Raw genomic sequence first — 6,290 nt, forward strand, 5'->3', positions numbered from 1 at the left:
TTTTTGGCCGCTGAAAAATCCTGCCATTGGTCAGGCTCGGCAATAGGCACATCCCATACACCTGGTGATGCGCGCTCAGCCCCGCATCCCGGCCCGGGGGGGACAAAGCCGGCAGCGGGGATCTGTCAGGCCGCGTCCCGGCGCCAGCCCCGGGCCGGCAGCTCAGGCGAGCGCGATGCCAGGTTAACAATTTGCCTCCCTCCTGGACGCCGCGGCAACCCTCCATTTTGTCAGCCTCCTCAATTTAAACGTTTTCCAAGGCGAAGGCAGAACTTCAGCATTTCTTCGGGAGCCCTCCGGGGCTTTAAAGCATCCCCGACCATTTTGCGCAGCCAGCGCTCCGGGCTAAGTTTAGCAGGGCAGCGGCGCACGCCGCGGCTCACGGGCAGCGCCGAGCCCCCCGCGGGGCAGCCCGTGGGCTCCTTCCCATCGCTTCTCCCGGCGGCGCCTCCTCCCGCCCCGCGCTCCGGCAGCGCCCGGCTTCCTCCCCGCACGGGGACAGGCAGGTGGATGTCGGGAGGAGGGCAAGGAAGGGACGGGAGACAGGAGCCGCCGCGGGCAGCAGGGTGCCGGCAGCAGGTAGGGAGGGCAGCGCGGGGCGGCCGCCGGTGCCGTGCGGTGCCTGTGCCGTTCCCCCTCCCTCCGGCCCCCGTTCTTACCACCTGCGGAGGCGGCCGGAGCCCGCCCGGGCCGGGGCAGCGACCTGTCCACTGCGGGCGCTCTCCTCCGGAGGTGAGGGGGCGGCGGGGAAGGGCATGCGGGAGGAGGGAGGGAGGGAAGGCTCCCGCCGCCCGCCTCTCCCTCACCTCCCTCCCCCTCCTCCTCCTCCCCGCCCAGCCCGGCCCGGCCCGGCCCGGCCCCCCCGCGCCCCTCGCCCCCCGCCCCTCGCCCCCCGCCCGGCTTGGCTTCCGTGGTGCGGCCCCGGGTCGGGGTCCCCTGCGCTGCTGCGGCACTTACTGTGTCACCCCTGTCAGTCTGGCTGCCTGTCCCCTCGGCAAGGATAAAAGCAATTGCCCACTAGCCTCTCAGCTGCCGCCCGAAACAACTTTGTCTTCTTCCAGTCGTTGGGAAAGCTCCTCTTTTTCCTTCTTCTTAAAAAGCCCTCCCAAAAACAACCAAGCCTCAGCAAATTTAAAAATTAGAAAAGAAAAAATATATTCGGCTTTTTTTTTTTTTAAGAGTGGGAAGCGTGAAGGTGGGAGGGGAGAGGAGCAGAAAAAGGAAGCATTTGGAGCTTTGGAGCTCTCTTTTCCCTCTCCTTCCCCCTTCCCAAGATGGCTTGAAAAAATTAAAAGGGGACAGTGGTGAGGGACACACACACACACGCTGAAAAGCTCGGGAGGAGGGAAAAAGTTTGGGAGGTTGGGAGTTTTCGTGTGTGTGTTTGGTCTTTTTGTTTTGTTAGGGGTTTTTTGTTTTGTTTTGTTTTTTTTTTTTTTTTAAGCCTTAGAATCCCAGAATGACAGAAGCGACTACAAACACCCGGGAAGAGCAGGCACAAGGAGAGGAACGAGCGAGAGAAAAGAGTTTTGCTGGTCAGTAAACTTCAAGCTGCTGCGATGAGGTCATTGGTGTAAATATAAAGCGATGGCGTCATTTGAAACCAATCCCAGTGAATGAACTCAGCCGGGGGGGTGAAGGTGGGGGGAGAGGGTGAAGGAGAAAGAGGAGGAGCAACGAGAGAGGATCACTGCGGGGCCCAGCGGCAGCGGCGGCCGCGCAGCCTCGGCGGCGTGAGGCGATGGCGGATGGGAGGGGGGGGTCTCTCACTGTCCCCGGGGGAAACACGGGCCCCGCTGCCCGCGGCCTCCAGCGACAGCCGCTGGGCCGTCCCTGGGAGGAGCCGCGGAGCGATTCAACCGAGCCGCCGGCACGGCCCTTCCCCGCCCCTCGCCCGGCCCTCGCTCGGCCCCGGCCTCCCCGCAGGCCCTCCCCGCCCGCGGCCCCTTCCCCGCGCGGCCCGGAGCCCTCCCGGCGTGTGGCGCCTCACGACGCCTCGGGCCCGCAGCCGTGTCCGCTCGGCCTCCGTCCGCTTGGCCACCTCCCCTCCCCTCCTCTCTGTCCTGCGCCAGCTGAGGGGGCATCCGTGAATACCGCCCTTGCCTTTGCTTTCACAGTGTGCCGCTGTGCGGTGCGATCCACAACCACCTGGGTGTGAAGGCGTCACATCCCTCTGTGGTAGTGCCGTGGGATCCTACAACCACAGAGTGTCTGAGGGAAGGGAAAGGAACTTAAAGTCATCCAGTTCCAACCCCTGTCACTGAGGTCGGCAGAGCATCGTGTGGGTCATGTGGGGTACACTGGAGGCCTTTGCCCTTTAAATAACCTTATTAAAGAAATTTAAAAATCTGAAACCACACAGTGAAAATCTATGCAGATCTACAGAAGTAGATGTTATTTTTGCCTGACATGTATCTGTTATGGCTAGTACCATAGAACTAGCAAGGTACATTCCTTCAGGGGCTACATGGGTCCTGTCTGTCATGCATCCCTCTTCCAGACATGACAGAATATTCTGCAGTCCTCTTTCTCCCTTAGGGGCATCATTACCATGGGGAGCCTGCTGGCACTGCTGGGCATGCAGGACAGCTTGCACACCAAAATTCAAACTCCAGTCCATCACTTCTGATGGCTTTGAATCCCTGTGCCAGAAACCCTCAGAAGACAGCATGAGAAAGAGGATTGACTGCATGAGTCCTTACGTTCTTGGTGGCTGTCTCTTCCAAAGTGCCATCGGAAAAGCACGTGGCTATCGCTCACAGTAAAATGGTTTGGGTGTTTGGTGTTTCAGGAAGAAGATAACTCAATAAATTGTATGGGGGGAAGGAGGCTCTGTCCTGTCAATCTTGACCAAGAACCAGCTTGATGAAGGCCCTTGTGCTAAGGAGTTGTGAGCTGTGTCATGAGAGCACCTTGTTGACACTTGTACTGAACAGTCATGTCCTGGGTCAGGGAGTGCAGAGCAGGCAGGGAAGAGAGAAGCCCAAGCTCCATGACAGAGAGAAAAGATCAAAAGCAGTGAAAAAATTATAGTAAAGCTATTAACATTGGGATGTTTGCTGTTTTGCACGTGTCCCTTTCCAGTAGCTGAAAAGCAGTTTTGCCCTTCTGTCTCAATAAAGCAGTGGCCCCAAAGATGCCTTTCTCAAACCCCCAAAGTGCCCACAGCATTAAAAATCTGCACAATTAACTGCTGGTTAATGGAGCTAGGAGTGACCCATTTTGACGAAGGGGATCAGAAAGCGTGCCAGAGGAACTGGAGGTGACGGCCAGTGCCCCAGCTCTTTCATTCCAGAAAATTGCAGGAACAAACAGTTCCAGCATGGTTATCCTCACAAAGAGAAGTGGAGAGAGGTGCGTGGTGAGGAGGAAAGACATTTCAATTCTCTCTTCCCTTTTCTCATCTCAACTCAGTAACACCTTATGTAACAGGTTTGGGTTTTGTTTAAATTGTGAGGCTGTGAAAATTTCCTGAATGCAAAACTATAACAATAAGAAGTACTTGTCATCTTTTGAAAATATTTTTATTTTTAGCAAAAAAAAAAGATATGCAGAAAAGTCTGTACCAGCACAGCAAATTAAAGCTTTTTCAGTATAAAGCCAGGATATTTCTTTTCCTAATATAATAAAAGATGTGACAAAACCAGTGGTATCACAATTAATCCTGCACATTGAAATTATTGCTGAGAATAACTTTTCCTTTTCAGCCAAGCTTGAGCCAAAAGTCTGATTTGGGAGAACAACGCAGGGTGAAACTGGGCAGGTTCATTGCTAACCTCAAGACACAAACAAGAGGAGTCGGGAAGCAGCATCATCAGACCTCACTTCATTGTGAGTAGGAGCTGCATCTTTTGCCTCCTGTTTGCAGTGGCCAAAGTGTGAGCGTGTTGGCAGGTGACATCCCTCGGCTGGCCGTGGCCACTTGTATAGGAGCAGAAACTCCTTTGCATGTCAGAGTCTTAACATCACTTAACTCTTTTTTCCCCTCTCAGAGCCTTTTGTTCCTCCCTTCCACTTGTGCAGCAAGCTCCTGGAAATGGTCTGAACTGCAGGTGCAAACCAGGAGAGGGTCAAGCCTTGATCTGGCAAATGCCTGAACCATCTGGGAGAGAGAGTGCCTGGCTTTGCTGGTGTCCCTGGCTGCTGACCTCCTCTCCCCAAGTTTTTAAAGTCTGTCAACTCTATGAAATGTATTTTGCTGCACTTCTGGTGATGCACTTTTTGGCCTAAGTTCACTGTTTTTGTCAAAATGGTACTGAGAGAGTTAAAGTTAGTGTTCCTTTCTTGTGCCTCCTTCTGAGGCTTATAAGATCAGAAGTGTCTATATGGGGTGAAACAAGGGCAAAAGACATTGTGGTGGCTATCCAGCCAGCTGTGCCACAGCCCTTGAACTTTGACACTCCCCCCTGTCCTACCTGCTCAAACTTCACTTCTGGCACGAGTGGCTCCAAGTGTGTCACCCCTCACAGCTCCCGTTCCTGGGAGCCAGCGAGGGGCAATGGCTGGGTACTTTCAAGAGCTGGAGGTCATGCACATTTTTTACAAAGGTTTCTCTTTCTTTATTACTAAAGGCTAGTGCAGCTTTTTGTTCCTTTTCCAGCTAATGGACTTTGTGGCACTTCATTTGGTTAATCAGTTAGCAGTGATTAAACAGGGGAAAGATAAATGACAGCCTGAGTAACGTCATCATGGTTTCTGTGTGGTGGAAAGGAGTGGTTTGCCAGGGAAACCTCTTGTGAAATAAGTGAGAATTGAACTATAAGCACGGAATTTACCATGCTTTAAAATCCCCTTGTGGGTGCTCACTTCCTCCCTAGGCTGAAGTGGAGTTGTTGAAGAAGTTACCATTCCCACACAGCTCCCAGTCACCGTCATGGCTGTCTTCTGCCAAAGGCTACCACCTCCCCTCCCTACCTGCAAGCTGCTCGCTCAATCCCTCCCAAATTAGCTTTGGTCAAAGGCAACCAGAGCAGTTTAAGCAGTTTAAATAGTAGAAGTCTGTTGCACTGGTTTGTTTTGGCTGAAACAGATTAGGGGAAACGCAAGTCACCAGATGGGAAGTGAGGTGATGACTTTTCATGGACAGCTTCAGGGGCAGTGGGAGGTTGGCCCTAATCTGCTTTCAGAGCAGACTTCTTCGTCAGACATAACTGCTACTGACTGTTCCTCAGGGTATTTAAAAGTAGAAGTGTTGCTGAGATACTCACATTGAAACATTTGTAGCATTTTTAGATACCACTTTCTTTGTTGGCATGGAGAGCAGGGTGCAGCAGTCAGAGCAGCACAGGTTTGTGGGAGAGCAGCAATGGAAACATGAGGATTTGAGAACCAGTAGCTATAGGAGATGTACGACCGAGGCTTGGGAAAGAGCAGAAGAGAGAGGTTTGTGGCTATAGATCAGTGGGAGATCTCAGAGCTCAGTCCAGAGAAGAGGGATTTGAGCAGCATGGGAAATGCAGGCATCAGAGACGTGGGGTGGCAAGTAGCAATGCTCAGGGGCAAACACTGATTCTTCCATTCCATGTGTGCATCGGACCTTGGAAACTCCATCCCTCTGGAAAATGGTTGAATGAGAATAGCCTCACTAGTCTGTCACTGCAGGTAGTTTTCATAGCTCTTACTTCCCTGCAGTTTCTCCAGGACTGCCAGATTCACAGCCCATCCAACAAGCTGGGAGTGGTATGCAAGTGGAGGGGTCTAGGTTCGATGCAGATATGGGGTTTGGGCTGGAATACAGGACAAGATGGAGCAATATTCTTATTCTCTGAAAGAAAACAGTGGGTGATTTGAAGCAATGAAAGAGTTAAGAAGAATTACAAGAACAGGAGCAGCAGAAAGTACAGAGAAAAAAGAAAAGAGAGCATCAGCTGTTTGCTTCCCTGTAGCTCCTTACTTCATAAACCCTGTATCCATTACTCAATAGAAATGTCCATTATTCCTATCTCTACAATACCCTTTATTTTTCTAAGCCCTTTGTGGGACAGAGTAGCATTAATGAAACCATGTTTTATGGATGTAAGATTGAGTTACTGAGATGAAGTAACTCATCCAAGGTAGTGTAACAAGACGGTTACAGATCAGAGAAATTAACCAAGTTCTTTTAAATTCCAAATCCAACCACTAATTCATCCATTTCCCTCTCCTCTCTTGCATCTCAGAAAAGAAATAGTAACTTTTGCTTTACTTACCTGCACAGGCAGTTATTAAAATTAAGCACTTGCACTAAAGCCCATTGGTTAGCTTGCAACTAAGGGACACACACACGCACACACAAAGGCTATAGGTGAGAT

The 6,290-nt window shown here is 51.8% G+C and overlaps 1 protein-coding gene across 4 annotated transcripts in view; it reads right to left on the bottom strand.

Moving 5' to 3' along the window:
• DUSP16 (dual specificity phosphatase 16) overlaps window positions 1-1,148 on the bottom strand; it is a 59,073-nt gene extending 57,925 nt beyond the window's left edge. For 2 of the 4 annotated variants that reach the window (XM_030960125.1, XM_030960127.1), the window contains exon 1: window positions 660-780. The gene's annotated coding sequence lies outside the window, so the exon portion shown is untranslated. Of the gene's footprint in view, window positions 1-659; window positions 781-957 lie in introns of those variants that run through there. The other 2 variants (XM_030960126.1, XM_030960128.1) reach the window with 2 other exon arrangements.
• Between the last annotated feature and the right edge of the window lie 5,142 nt (window positions 1,149-6,290).

This window comes from Camarhynchus parvulus, chromosome 1A, assembly GCF_901933205.1.
Source record: "Camarhynchus parvulus chromosome 1A, STF_HiC, whole genome shotgun sequence".
In the NCBI taxonomy this organism is placed as follows: domain Eukaryota; kingdom Metazoa; phylum Chordata; class Aves; order Passeriformes; family Thraupidae; genus Camarhynchus; species Camarhynchus parvulus.